We start from the raw sequence: 16,419 nt of genomic DNA, 5'->3' as shown, positions 1-16,419 counted from the left end.
AGGTTGCCAGCATGCTTCCTGGTGTGTATTCACAGCCTCGCTTCATTGTGTGCCCTCCAAAGAGAAGACGCTACAGAACACAATGTGTTAACCAGTGTGTAATCCAGGATTCACAATTACACGGTACAGATGCAAAGAGCTCATAACACCCTGCTCATTACTGAGAGGCAGACGTGTCAAGTAACACAGTACAAATACTTTGTTCCCTTTCTTAAGTATACATTCGGGGTATCTATACTTTATTGGAGCAATTATTTTACAGCAGACTTTTTACTTCTACTCCTGTATACATACAGTATATGTATATATATAATATATGATTAAGGCTATGTTTACACGTGGCTGTCACTACCCAATGTGAGTCAAGGGGAGATGTGAGTTGCGCATGCAAAGTTATGCCCTAAAGTATACACAATCATGGCATAATGTGTCATGCTGAAATATGGGAAATCCATAAAATAGTAAACTTTTTTTTTATTACAAACAATAATAAGGGATGGAAATCATTTCAAAAACGTTGTAGCTATCTATGATTGTTTGATTGCTAACGTTAGCTCAAAACACCATTCCACTGACAGCCTTTGTTGTGTTTGATGCTAGCTTGTAGCCTGCCAGCAGTGAACCAACTTCGTTAAGTATGTCCATTTTCCTCTCGTTAGCATCTTGTAGGCTACTTGTTGCACAGTGACGCATGCGTGACTCACATCTGCACTCCACTCACATCGGGTAGTGACATGGGCGGCTATTTTCACGAAAAGGGACATTTCAACCTCTCCGTTTTCCAAAATAACATACAGCTGTTTCAGACAAGTGTTCGGTTACACGCACCTGTGTATATCTGCCGTCAAGAGCTCGCCAAACCTGTAGCTGACAGTGTAATGAGAAGCTCAAGCCCACGTTAGCCAATCAGAATCACTTCCTCTCTCTTCTCTTCCTCACTTCCTCGGCTGCCTAGACCTCCGGTTATCTCAGTTTTCATGCAGACGTGCAAACGAATATTTCAAAAAATCTCCATTCTGGCCCGAGGTTTTAGAAACACTCATTTTCAGAGGACAATTGTCCTTTTGTGTGTCAACGAAGGGCAAAAACGAAGGGCCTGAGATATCTGCTGGAAAAAAAAAATGGTTTCCATCGACAGATTTAGCTCCCTTACGTCCGCAAACTTCACATATCAGCTGTTTTTACCATAGCTCCGAGTCACAGGCACTGCTGATCCAAGCATTCCCAGTAACAGTTAACTCCAGAGCGGTGTAACAAATAAGTCGATATGTCACTTTCTATGAATATGCTCGAGTGTACTGTGGTTCCTGATTTATCTTATAAAATCAAAAACTGTTTTGATTCCACTCTGTAATGTTGACATGGAAATGTCAGAGTAAAATTTTTATTATTATATATTTTAGTGATCAGCATGGGGTGCTGTGTCATGCTGATTTGAGCACGTTCTAAATGCCCAGTTGACCAATCAGATTGCTTGGTCTACGTATTGAATAGTAGATGTGTTCTTACTTTTCAGCTTTGCAAATAGTCATAATGTACCCCCTTCCTTTTTCACCACTCCACCACTGATGTGTCTCATGTGTATCACGGACAAAGGGCAGGTTTCATAGGCTCACACACACATAATGTCATTGTCTCCATAACTGGTGGGTCTTTTCTTCCCAAACGCTACCATGCAATGATGTGTGTTCCTGTCTTTTCACATGGGGATTGTTAGTGTGACCTCCCAGCTCAGACATGGCACCAGTCTCCTCTGTCCCTTTTTTAAATTGTTATCAATGACCAGACAGCGCTGAGAGATGCAGCCTTTGTGTCTTCTTGTCCAATGACATGTGCGTCCCTGCTCAAGCGCCCCATAGAAAGGTGGGTATGTTAAGGCGGAAACCGAGAGGCAGTTGTCATTTCAGATGTCATCGCGGCATTCCCTGCGTCCCGTTGCAATCTGCAGCCTGCAATCTGTTGGCTTTTACAGGGCCAGGGCACAATTAATGCAATGTTCTCCATCTGCAAACAGAGGGGGAGCTGTCATCTCTGGGATACATGTCTGAGCACTGTTTGGCTGCTGAATGGGAGATAGGCCCTCTATGATTGCTATGAAAGATGAGCTCAGCCTTTCCTCTTGCAGAGAAGCAGAGAAGAGGAGCGGATTTACCCCCGGGAGAACAAAGAAAACTACAAAATCACTTCTGTTTTGCAGGGGGGGCTCCGATTGACGAGAACACCCAAGCCAGATCCTTAAAATAGAAAGTTAACAGCTCATGTCACTCAGCTGCTGACAGGCAGAGGATAAGAGGCCCTGCTATAATCTCTGTGTGTTGTATCTGAATCCCTAAACAGGGACAGCACAAACTACAGTGGCAGGGCATTTATGGAAGAAGGGGGTCCTAGAAGCTACTAAGTGGTTCCTATCTTGTTTGGAGAGCGGGCTCTCAGTGCACTCTGACTCATGCTGACACATGCACTCCAGTGACAAAGCCCAGAAATGTGGCTTCAGTTGTTCAACTGAATAAGGTGCAGATTGGACAGCCTGTGATCCTAATCAACTGTTTAATATGTGCATGCAGGGCTTTAAATTGACACCCGCCAACCCGCCAAACACGGGTAAAAATTCCCTTTGGCAGGTAACATTGGAAGGTTACGAGCCAGTCGGGCCGGTGATGAATGAAGCAGAGAATTCTGTGTCTGTTTGAGTCCACCGGCTGCAGAAGCGATGGGACAAGTCAGAAATTTGGGCAGTTACGTGTGTTTTTGGCTTGGAAACGTTATCATAATCCAACCCGTTCTAACTCCGAAGGCGTAAAATGTGGACGTTTGGTCAGTGTATAACAACAGAGTGTACATTGAAATTTCCCCATAGGGATATAAAGATTATAAATTCAATTTAAAAAGAAAATTATTGCCACTCTTCATTTCAACCCCAACCGGTCCGTCGGACTCCGCCCACCCAGAACCTGGGTCTGTCCCAGGTTTCTTCCTAAAAGGAAGTTTTTCCTCGTCACTGTCACACTGCTTGCTCTGGAGGGAACTACTAGAACTGTTGGGTCCTTGTTAATTATAGAGTGTGGTCTAGACCTACTCTATCTGTACAGTGTCTCGAGATAACTCTTGTTATGAATTGATACTACAATTAAAATTGAATTGAATTGAAAAGAAAGGAAACTTTATTTAGGAAAAAATCAAGCATGTGGCTAGTGGAAAATCTGATTGGTCGGTAACTTTAAAAATCTACTAGCCATGTTGGCTGCTGATCAGACAAGTTCATTTAAAGCCCTGTGTGCATGGTTAACCTATTTAACTGTCTCATTTCATTTAGGGCTTTTCTCTGTATTGATAACATATCTGCAGTAAAGTATCACACTTTCAAACTTTTTTGGAGCAGGTGCAAAACCAGATGCCGTGACGTTTTTTGAACGAGGAAAGCAGTAAAAACACCTTTATGTTCTTTAAGTTGTATGCTCAGAGAAATGACTACAACTATAACCGAAGACAGACAATGCAGATTCTGATCCGTGAACAACATGCTTAAACAAGACTGAGGGCTCTGTTTTGGTGTCGGCGCACGGCATGAAACGCCTTCGCCGGTTTGGTATCTTTGTGTGCCCCAGTGGGAGGAGAAGTGCAGTGAGAAGGCGCAGTGATGTCAGCCCAGCAGTCTAGTGAGCAATCTCGGTGGCAAAAATAAGTGCGCCTGCTTCAGGCGGGTCGACAGCTCAGTACATGTGTGTTCCTTTTTATGTATTCACAAAGCCCTGTAATCACACACACACACACACACACACAACACATTTCTGATTTGGGCTACATTGCCAGGCAGACAGAATAAGGATTAATGTGCGTCTCTTTACAGCCATCCAAAGAAAGCAGCTATCTGTTCCATTAGTTGCATTAAAGCATAGAAACCTTCATGGGGGGTTGGGAGCAGGGCTCCACGACACTAGGAAAACATGGAATTAATGTGTATTGATGTATGAGATGTGCTAGGATGAGAATATGCTGGTGTATGTATTTAAATGTATCTTTTATACTCTATGCTGCTATTTGGAGAGGACGGCTAGATATGCGATACACAATAACGATGTTGAATATTACGTTAACATGACTTGCGATAAATAGACGGATATTTCAGTATTCTGCTAAAATTCAACAAGTTGCTTGTGTCATGGAGAGTCGATTGTTTTTCTACTGATATTTTCAATCTCTCATGGTTATTGTGCCAGTATGCAGATACAAAATATATATTGTGCAGCCCTAGTTGGTGGGGTTAAAAATATATTCTAATTACCCGGCTCAGTAACCTAATCCAAATTTAACAATATTCAAGTAACAGCATTTCATTACTTTATATAACTTTTGTTGCCTCAGTACTAGATGTATGGGTATCACTTGCATTGTACTGTGATGATGTTCTTCTTTTCAGCTGTGAATACTAAAGACTAAAAGAGTTACATGTCCACCCAGTGAGAGTATTGTGACAGATGCCATAATGAACAATAATGAAATATTAGCTATGGTTTTACTCCAGACTGGAGTGGTGTTTTGGGAGACCCGTGAATGTTGCATGTATGTGCACGCTATCATTCTTCATTTTTAAATAAGTTTTAAAATCGTAGTGCTGCTAATAATCCCCCATTGTTACTAAATGTATTGGTAATCAGATTACATTGTTTCCTTTGACATAATACACTTTTTTCATATCCAAATAACGTTACTCTCCAAGCCTGCGTATGTGCACTTTAAGCCTGTTGTTTATGATTAACTATTTGTTTCAATATAAATTTGACTCCCACATACACCATCCGTTGAGTAACTCCTGTTTGAGTAACGTTTGCTCAACAGCTGTTTAAGGATACTATTTTTTTTAATGAAACTACATATTTTGGAGCTGGATGTCTTCAGGAGGAACCGATGTGTTGAAGCTGAGAGGCACAGACAAAAAGATGAGAAATAGAAAAAAAAACTTGCCCATTGAGAAGTTACAGTGTTACCCGTGTGTGTCTATTCTCACATTTGGTTTCTGTGAAATGCATTTTTGGTTTTGGTCTATTCATGAATTTGTTGACAGTTGGAAAGACTATAGCATAAAACCAGCTTCATCATTGAACTGAAAATATAAATAACAGAAAACGTACTGGCAAACCCTGACCCGGGCTTTGTCCCATAATTTAAAAAAAATGAATTTTGTGTGTAGCTACAGACAAAAATACAGAACATGTTCTGTTATTTATAATTCTCTCAGACAAAGCTGCTCAGTTAGTAAACTTGGGAAAAAAAAATCTTAATTAATTGAGTGTTTTGTTTTTACCCTTTTGACACTTTTTCCGTTTCTCTCAACGCTTTTTTAATGTTGTTTTTTTCCAACGTTCTTTAATGCTTTTGACTCTTATTATGGGGCTTTCAAGGCTTTTTTGACACCATGACGCTTGGGGGCAAAATGCCAATCCAAATGCACATAAACAGAAACCTTTTTATAAGATATCACACAAACTGTTTTATGAAGATATGTTGAACTGAACATATTCATGGTGTTGACTTTTTTCTATGTTCCTATACATTTTAGTGTTATTTAACACAAAAAGTAATGTAAAGTACGAAATGATTGCCCTTTGGTTTATTTTGTGAGGACTATTAGTAGATAAGTTACCAGAAGGTTTTGGAAACATGTCTTAATATCATGTTTTGTGTGCATTTATTATAGAGAAATCCACATCCATCTACATTAGATTGCTGAGGCATGATATATACTGTTGTTATTATGGAGAGTTAATTTCTATCTATAGCAATGGAAATGGTAATGAAGGTTTTGTATTTCAATGCATTGTCATGAACGGGTCTGAATGATATTGTACAAAAATGTATGCACACCATATGATATCCTTTTGAAATTAGGAGACCGGCGGCTGGTCACGTGACGCTCGCTGGCTACAGTCTCCATGGCGCCGAGCGGCCGTTGCTAGTTGTTTAAGCCGTTACAGAGCTTAGTGACAGACCTCCGTTATATCAGCGGTGGTTGGTGGTTCAGTTACCCGAAAATAGGTGACCGTAAGCCGGGTACAAAGCACCGCGAGCTGGACATTGGGGTTAAATTTAGTCCACAAAATAGGAGCGTGACGAGAGAACTGTTAAGATTAGGCACCAAAACGGCTAGTTAAGTACAGGGAAAAGATCATGGTTGGGATTAAAACTTAAAGACTTCATTTTTCCCCGGGATGGAACTCCGCTCCCTGCCTTAAAAGGGCTGTGTGTTAACACCCCTCCATCCCCACCGAGCTCCTCCCTGCATTCTTATAAAGCAGCCGTCAATGTAGTGAATACAGCCTACAATACAACCCTCCTGTTGTGCTCGAATCAAATTTGACGCATTTTCAAAAGGTTTCTATATCAGAAGTTTGGGTTTCTGTCAACCAAATTGTCAAAAAACAAAACAACGTGGCTGGTTCCATCCAACGTTCTTCACAGGTAAAATAAATTCCATACAACGTACAAATTTTACTTGTTCACTACTTTCATTGAATTGAGGTGTTTTGTTTAATTTATAGCATTTAAAAAAAAAAAAAGTTGAAAGAAAATTGAAAAAAAGTGACGAAATGACGGAAAAAATCAACAAAAAAACGCAGAAAAATAATCAAGTCAAAGTGAGAAAAAGTGCTTTAAAAAAAAAAAAGCTTTAAAAACATCGGGAACAGAATTATTCAAAAAATAAGTTTGAGCCAGAAAAACAAAAAAACTGCATGGTCGACGGGAAGACAACACAAGGGTTAACTTGTTGTAGCTTTTTGAATGAATGGCTGATGACAACAGACTGTTTACTGATTCCATGTTGTTGATTGGTGCAGAAAAACAGTCCCCTCCTACAAAAGATGGCTTCTCAGAATGAACCACCGTTTTCCTGCAGATGGTCTAATACCGAAACGTCTCCTACTTTTAAATACACAGTATTTTTAGCAAGTTAGACAGTGCGTGGGAGTTTACTTTGCAGCAGATACCGCTCCATGGTGCGTTTTGATCATTTGCATTGCCACTTTAATTCTATGTAACATATGGCTCACTCACCCAAAACTGAAACTTGAACTGTAACGGAACACCACGAACACCAAGCTGGCATCGTGTAACGGCCGTGTGCAGCTGTGACGCTGCCGTGTCAGAGCTGCTGCCCTGACCTCAGTACTGGACATTCTCCAGCTGCAGAATCATATAGATTTGTAGAGGTTTTTGTCATAAAACAGCATGCTACATAATCAAAGCGCACACACACCAACACAACATATATATGTAAAATATAAATGGTGTCTCATACATATAACAAAAAGACAGTATATTACAAGTAATGGGACCTATTTTACACCTTATGTCATTATTTTTGGCATTGCATGTTTATAAGGGGTGGGGTGGGGGTGGGGGTGGGGGTGTTTGGAGGTTTCATTATTTATTTTCTATAAGCATTCATTTACTACATGCTTATAAAAATATAAAGTTTTCTATCTTTGTATTGCACGGTGTCGCACTGACCACTGCAAGAAATCCCTACTACCACAGGCAGTACAACTTTTTAACACTCAAAACATACATACACATACATACAACATACATACATACATAATACAAAACATACATACACATACATACATACATACATACATACACATACATACATACATACATACATACACATACATACATACATACATACATACCCATACATACATAACATACATACATACACATACATACAACATACATACATACACATACATACATACAACATACATATACACCACAGACATACATACATACATACATACATACTACACATACTAAACATACATACCACACAGACATACATACATCATACATACACATACATACATACATACATACATACACATCATACATACATACATACATACATATACACACAGACATACATACATACATACATACATACATCACATACATACATACACATACATACATACATACATACATACATGCATATATCGCAATACTGCACTATAGTGCAACTGTCACTAAGCATAGCTTTACTATAAGCTCTACACAGCTTGACATCTTTATAAATACTACTGAAGTAGTAGTACATTTTTATTCCAAACTTGTATATACATTTTTTTCTTCTTCTTATGTCTTGCATATTTTATGTGTGCTGTGTGTTTAATATTTTGCTGACATTTCCCAATTTGGTATCAATAAAGTCTATTCAATCCAATCTATTGTGTGATTGGGATCATAATCATGTCATCATTGAACTTCCAATGATACCAACAACCTATTATATGCAAGATACATTTGAATTATTATTGATGTGACTGGGCGAATGTTAGTCTGATTCCTGACCAGAGATGGCCTTATCATATTTTAAATTAAATGCAGTTTTTTGTCTGATCCAAATCAAATTCAAGCAACGTTTCTATCAGCAAAAGATTATGGTGATATTTAATACATGCATGCAAATTCATCTCTGATGATGCTAAGGTCATTGCACCGCGCTGCTTAACGATTTGTCTCTGCTTCGGCTTTCTGCACACAGACCATGACGCTTGGAGCTTGAAGTCGACTAGTCGCTGATCAGGTGGTTTTGCCTCAAACAACAAATCCCTGTACCACTGTCACTCACTGGCTCATTTGAAAGTTCATGGGAACGTTTGGGCCGTAAGAAGATGGCGTTAGAGGACCAGGAGAGCTGCCTGGGGTCTGGATTTCTGCTAAGCTACAGGACGTTTAAGCAGAAGCTACGTGCTAATTATAAAAATACAGATCACTGGATTACAGCAAGGAGTCTCACATTGTCAGACCTTCTGCCACAGCTCTGCCAAAGAAGGTCTGGCTAGTCCACACAGTATTCCTGGATGGGAAACAATGTGCTCTGGATTATTGGCATTTCTTTAAACCAATCACAATCGTTTTGGGTGGAGCTAAGTGTCACACGGCGCAACGGTGCCTCTGCTAAGAAGAAGGAAGGAACTTGTTTTGGTGAAACATGTACATTAAAAAATAGTAGACTCCGGTGGGACAGATAGTCTAGCTAGCTGTCTGGATTCACTCTGTAGAGATCTGAAGACCAGGTAACCATAGTCCTCGGAAATCCACCGGAGGCTAGAACACCGACACAGAGATAGAGGACGGGGATGGACATGAGGGAAGTGACATCATCAGCGACTAGTCAACACCGACTTGACTTTCGTGACATCAGAGTCAACTTTAAAAAAATCTGAAGTCATGCAACCCCTACTACACAGCATTGCACTTTATATGAGACAGTTGGTTTTTCTTCCTTATTACAAACGTAGCGTTTTTCTTCATGAGGCCGTATTACACAAACTGCCTCCGTATTCATACTCAAAACTATCGATAGCTGCAACTTTCGGTCAGATTGCCAAATTATATACAGAATTCATCAAACTAGTGCTGTGTTTGGTGCTTTTAAAAGTGCTTTTAAAGTTTTTGGAGCTCACAGAGTTCCCTTAAATTGAATTATTTTATAAGCATGGAGCTTTAAAAAAACAGGATTAAAGGGTAATTTTCTTTTCTTTTTTTTACCTGCACCCTATTTTCCCATGTTTCTGTGTGTTTGTCTGATGGGAACCACACTCTTTGAAATTGGTAGTCTTAGGCGGAGAATGCTGTGACCCGGCAGACGCAGACTGGGCTGCAATGTGACCCTAAGGGGCAAATGTGCATCATCCATTTGGTCCACTTAAAGTGCTGTTTTTGCCACTCACAGGCTCAGATTACTATTCTAAGTGTCTGTATGGCAATGATTCATAAGAACATAGGCCTTTTGGAAATGTAATTCTTTTAGCGTGAATAGAGCCAACATAATAAATCTGTGTTTATTTAAAGCAAAACTAGAGTTGTGATGGTTGGAAATGTCGAAAGACGACCCAAAACGGCTTTTCATAGTTTAATTTTGTTAAAGTTTGTCTACTTTAATTGAAGTTTATTTTACAATGCTAAAATGACTGTTTATTTACATGGAGTTTGGTGGCTTTAGCAATTTCGCAGATGTTTAATAAAAGGATCTTACTCTTTAACAGAAAGCTCTACCTCCTTAGAAATCCTTTCCATAATGTTGTCAGACACTTAGAATATTGATCTGAGCCTGTCAGCGGCAAAACAGGCACTTTTGTGAAGGTAAATAAAAGCTGGACAATTGGCAATTAACTGACATTGTAGCTTGTTTTGATGCTGCCAACAGCAGCGATCTCACCAAATACTGGACCCATGTCAAAGATTGTTGTTCCCATCAGTCGAATATACACAAAAACAGTAAAATAGTGTCCAAAAAAAAAATGGAGTTACCCTTCAAGGTTTATTTGACCACTCAATGTACATAGTGCTGTTACTGAACACTACTAATCCATTACTTTCATGTGAAATGTTTTATGCTGCTGTCTCGGCCAGGACTCCCTTGTAGAATAGATTCTGATCCTCAATGTGAATATTGCTGGTAAAAGAAAGGCCAATAAAAAATAAAAAGTCTGTCTGGTTGAAGCTGTTGAAGAGTCTGTGACGTGTTGGAAGACTCCAAACCTCTACCCTGACCTGACGCAGGTGAAAAGATTAATTAGCATATTATCTGAATGCATTTGTTATCCAATTTCTACTGTAATGGCAATCTCACTGAATCATGTGACGGAAACTACAATTACCCCATTACATAAGCACTAAATGGAATCCAAAAAGGCAAACATCATTGACCCAGCTGTTTACAGGGCGGCATCCCGGGTCACTATCACTGTCACGATCAACGACGTACAAGTACCTGAACAGGCCCGTATGAATGAACTGAATGGGCACTAGTGACGCTCTGTGAACAATACTCCTTGAGCTCAGATAATAACCTTGTTAACATTGTTTTTTTTTATTTGTTTTTTTTTAAGTAAACTACTTGAAACTGATGATTCAAAGCCCCGGCACATCTTCATTTAAAAGCACTCGGGTTGTAATTTTCAGCACATCTTTCAACTTTAGCAACGTTAGCTGCAGTAGGCGCTTACCATCAGCAAAAAATGAAGATGGATTGATTGATGTCTTTATTTCGAACATGCAAGAGAAAGTATATACAAATAAAATACAAAATAATAAAAAGACATAATAAAACAATGTTTAAAAACATTGGAGAGAAAAACAACAAACAAAGTTCCCTTCTTTTCTGTGTTAACATCCCTCCATCACATGTGCGAAAAGGAGTAGGAAGAAGTAAAACTTATGTACTCGTACCCCTTTAATTCTTGCATTCCTTCAATTTACAATATTTCTAATTCTGTTGCTATATATATATATCCATATATATACACATACCTACACATACACATACACACATATATATATACACATATACCCTCATATATATATGTATAAATAAACAAAACAAAAAACACAAACAAAACTTTCTACAGTGCTTCTCTATACCTTCTGAAAATAATTTCTTTGTACATTTTTTAAAAAAGTAATATGTTTGGGCATTGCTTTAGCTTCTCATTTAGTTTGTTCCACAATTTAACTCCGCAAATTGATAAACATATCTTTTCCTTGATGTTCTACATCTATTAGTCTAAAAAATTTCCTCTTCCCCTTAAATCGTCCCCTCCCTCCCTTTCAGAGAACATCTTTTGTATATTCCCAGGCAATAGGCTAAGATGGATGCATGATGGGTCGCATTGTAGCTATATTCACTTCTGATGTGTCCGATGGAAACATCAGCTGCTATGTGGGTATATATTAAAGACATAATAAGACACGGACTGAGCAGTGGTCACCGCTAGGGCTGGGTATCCTTCTGTGGAGACTGAACAAAGTTATATTGTAGGAAAAATGAACAAGTATTATTGTTTAAAAGTCATGTAAAATTTGACAAACAGATTAGCTCTGTTGTCAGCGCAAGCTTTTTTCAGCTCCGTCTTTTAGCCAAAGTCAAGTCCTTTCTCAGTCGGCAGGATCTTGAGAAGGCAATCCATGCTTTCATCAGCTCAAGACTGGACTACTGCAACGCCCTTTACGTTGGCCTTAGTCAGTCATCAATTTCGCGTCTCCAACTCGTGCAGAACGCTGCTGCCCGATTTTTAACAAGCACGTCCAGACGTGAACACATTACCCCTGTGCTGTCGTCACTCCACTGGCTTCCAGTCCGTTTTAGAATTGATTTTAAACTCCTGCTGTTTGTTTTTAACGCCATTTATGGCTTGGCCCCCTCGTACTTGACTGAGATTTTAACTGTTCGCGATTGTGGCAGAGCCTTGCGCTCCTCGGGTCAGCGTCTGTTAGAGGTCCCGAGGTCAAGACTTAAACAGTGGGGCGATCGTTCTTTTGCCGTCGCTGCTCCCAGACTGTGGAACAAACTACCCCCTGACATCCGCACCACTACTGACCTCAGCCTTTTTAAAACGAAGCTTAAGACCCACTTTTTTAAATTAGCATTTAATTCCCACTAGGGCAATACGGTCTCTTAGGTGTCCTCATTCTGCCTGCTCCTTTTTATACTTTTCTCGAAGGCTTTTAATGTCCTGCAGCGCTGCACCACTACAGCACTTTTAATTGTATTTGTGTGTTCTGTATGTGTTATGTATTGTTTTATGGCTTTGTTGTAAAGCACTTTGGGGTACCTTCCGGCTATTGTAAAGGGCTATACAAATAAACTTGATTGATTGATTGATGTGAATATTTTGAAACCTTGAGAAATGAAGACCAACACTGAGACGAGGAGAGCCGGACACTCCTAGGTCTGCCCAGTAGGGTAAGGTAAAATTAATTTGCAGCTGTGACTGTGTGAATGAGCTATTGTTTCTTTATTAAAACTTCAGTGAACTGTGGCAACCTTAACCTTGCCTAATACGCCCAGTTTCTCTTGAACCAATAGTGTAGCAGATAATATGATGTGCTAACCCACTTTTATGTGAAACAATGATGTTTAAGCACACATTTATGTTAAACAAGTATATACTACACCCATTATGTAAATCAACTTTCTGTATACACCCACTTAATAAAACGGCTGAGCAGGGAATTAAAGTTTTGGAAGACTTCTGAGTGGTTTTCAGCTTTATTCCCCTTGGTCAAAGTCTTGTGTCCGTGAGTAATTTTTTCCACTCAAGTCCTCGAACCTAACACCTTCCAAAAAAAATTTGACACCGATACGGTGACTTCAATTATATCTCCAACCTGGCCCGGGAACGCCTCGGGACCCCCCAGTCAGAGCTGTTTAATGTGGCTCGGGAGAGGTTTGGGGTCCCCTGCCCCCGCAACCGATACCGGATAAGCAGATGAAGATGGATGGATGGATGGATGGATGGATGGATGGATGGACAGTGACTTTGATATCAGTTCCTGAACAATACAGATCTTGGTAGAAGCATGCTGCGTGCTAATTGGCTCCCTGACGCTGATGAGATTTGCTCCTAAGGTATTCAAATTAGTTTGTTTCATTTTTCAAAACTCAATACTTTTTCGGTTGTTACCTATACAAGTATTGAATTTGGTACCCAGGCTTAGTCACAGCTGCTTGTAGGTACTCCCTGACCATGCTTGGTTTATCAGTGCGTACTCCTTTTTCTGCTTACTGTAATTGGATGGGAATTATTATGAAATGAGACCCTACATCATCCGTTGCCCCTGACCTGTCCTCCTTGGTCTCCATCATAAAACATTCCCACGGGCCGTGATTAGTACTTTGAAATCTATTCTAATTGCAAGATATATAGGATATTTTAGACCACGTTGGATATTTGCAGAAGATATTAATGGTCCATAGCGGTTGGTTGTTTTTAGCAAAAAAAACTCATCTTAACTCCAGAACTGTTATCCGTGCCGAATTGACGATTTGATTTTCAAAATAAATATCAAAATGTAAGCAAAAGATTGCCAGTACGATTCATGCACTTCAGAAGATTAACCATAATAACCTGCGTGGGGACTCTATGAGCTCCTTGGACCAAACTGTCAAACTTATCTCATAAAATATCTCATAATCTACGAGATCATCTAATACCATTATTGAAGACCTCATGAACATAGACTGACTGGGTTTAAATATTAAAAAGAGATCAATGGAACAAAGGTAAACTGACAAATGTACATGTAGCAGAAGGCATTTATTAAACTATTTCCCTAAGACTCATACCTCCTTATGCACTAAATAACCTCATGAATCTAATTTCTAATTAAATTAAATGTTTGGAGCTACTCTAATGAACAAACTCATAAAAAAAACTTCCAAAGCATCTGCAGGTGCAATGATCAGCCTGTAATTTTGGACTGCTGGGGGAAACGATGAAGGAAGACAATGGCACTGGATGATAACACCAAATGTCAGATGTAATAAGTCTCAGTGTGACTCTGCAGTACGTGGGCTTTCGTTTTTAGACCCGTCTCCAGGCAACCGACTATTATTTTAGTCTGTGGATAGACACTTCAATCGGATGTTGCAGCCAAATAGCTTTGAGTTACTGCATAAAATAACTCCGCAAACATGTTCCCTTTGTTTGAACACGCATGGCTGCTGTGTTACTACACGTCTCCCAGTCGTGCACATGTGGCGCGGCCGGTGTGTGCTTGTATTACCGAAACCAGTGGTGCATAGCTGGTTAGGTGGCTTAACAAACGAAGGCTGAATCCCAGGAGCATTCCCTGCACACTGTTATTTGATTTGTTCTTGCAGCCCCAGCCTAGTCCTGCCTAAGTGCTGTACAGAGGCATATGGCCAGGCTTGTGCAGGCCTAATTACACGCATTATCTCATTCACTTTTGTAAGGGACTGTTGTGCCATCTTCCATTTATTTAATTAGGCTTCTCACATATTAGAAAGACCCAGTTTGGGCTGCAAAATGCAACATATGGGTTGAGAGAACGTGTTGCAGGGTATTAAAAATATATTCTGCCTTTTTTTGTGCTGTGGAGCAATTTGTCAAGCAATTAGCCATGCTAATTAAATTTTTGTAGCGCTAATCAAACGGATATGCTAAAACATTCTTTACATTGCCAGTCCACTGTCTGTTCCCATTTAACTTGATGGCTTAAAAGAGCCTCCTACTCCTGGCTTCCACTCCACTTGATCACCTCATTTGCATTTTATATTGGTAAATCAAATTAAGCACCCGTTGCTTTTAACATGATTGACTGCGGCCAGGGCTGCTCAGATGGGACTTTTTCTGCACAGAAAATTAGACCAATTTTAATGCGCGGGGCAGAGAGCCCAGCTCCGCTCACATTCAGCAAATCACATTCACTCAGCTAATTAAAATGATTTCCCCCCTTCTTGTCTGTGTTTGCCAAGGGGCTTTGATAGATTTGCCCACCTGCTGTTTTACTGTACATCTCGTTCCCCTGCTCCCCCCCTCCGGAGGAGGCCTCTCACTCACTGTGGATCCACTATTCCCAGGCCACCATGCATGATTACAGTTGTACCCTAATGGAGCCATCAGTGTAGCCAATAACCAATCAATAAGTCTCCCTTAGCTACTGATAAAACATTTTTTCTAAATGGTATTGGCATACACAGCTATATGTCTGGATGGTTATTGTAGACATTTGAAAATAACTTGTGTATCCCTTAATTATGGTGGAGAAAAACAGTTATGAGACTTATATTTGATTCAGTTACACTTCATGGATAGTTAGTGGTCAAACAGCAGAATCAGTCATTTAACAGCATTTAACAAGTGGGTGACGTCAGCTGGGGCCAAAAGTGAGCTGCTATGTCGGATGTATTGATCAACGTTGATTTGTAATGCGGGTCTCTTTATTGCAATACGCTCCCCCCCTTTTAGAGACGGGACTGTATCTACTATTAAGGACACTGCTGTCATGTCTTCAGTAATGTCTGTGGCAATGTGGGAGGGTTTAGCTAAAAACACATGGGGGTTATTGGCAGATTCAATAAATAATCAAAGTGTTGAATTATCAGTGCTTCAATAAAAAAGCTTTTGCTAATGTTTTTGTAACGCACTTTGTGATTGTGTATCTGTGAAAGTGCTATATAAATACATTTTTACTAACTTAATAATTAAGTATCAAGTTGGGGGCCCTAAGCAGAATTTGATTTTGGGGGCCCCCTCCCACCACATGGAGTCACCTGTGCTTGACGATTGATGACACAAATGTCACGCTAATATAATGTTGCATTATAAATTAATACAGTGAGGTTATGAATTAATACAGTGACGGATTATGAACTGCTGTCCCACTGGACACAAAGGCATAAGGACCCTACCGCCCTACCTGCTTGTGCAAAAATGGGTCCAATAGGGCAGAGGGGTCTGGGGATACTGGTATCAGAGTTTGTTTCCGTGGTAATGTGGAGAGAAGGCTTTGATACAGAAAAAAATATATTTTTAATTTCTTTATTCAAAAGGGACAACACACATTAATCAACATGAGTCTACCATGTAAATGTGCCAAATTAAGCCATGC

General features: G+C 39.8%; 1 long non-coding RNA gene across 1 annotated transcript; it reads left to right on the top strand.

Annotated features, from left to right (window-relative positions):
- Window positions 1-1,590: 1,590 nt before the first annotated feature.
- Window positions 1,591-16,218, top strand: LOC116689476 (uncharacterized). The gene is made up of 4 exons (XR_004331999.1): window positions 1,591-1,601; window positions 9,419-9,424; window positions 14,669-14,678; window positions 16,025-16,218. It is a non-coding gene; the product is annotated as an uncharacterized LOC116689476 (long non-coding RNA).
- Window positions 16,219-16,419: the final 201 nt, after the last annotated feature.

The sequence above is a fragment of the Etheostoma spectabile genome, chromosome 5 (assembly GCF_008692095.1).
Source record: "Etheostoma spectabile isolate EspeVRDwgs_2016 chromosome 5, UIUC_Espe_1.0, whole genome shotgun sequence".
Lineage (NCBI taxonomy): Eukaryota > Metazoa > Chordata > Actinopteri > Perciformes > Percidae > Etheostoma > Etheostoma spectabile.
Note: the sequence above shows the minus strand (reverse complement) of the source record. Positions and strands in the feature narration are given on the sequence as shown.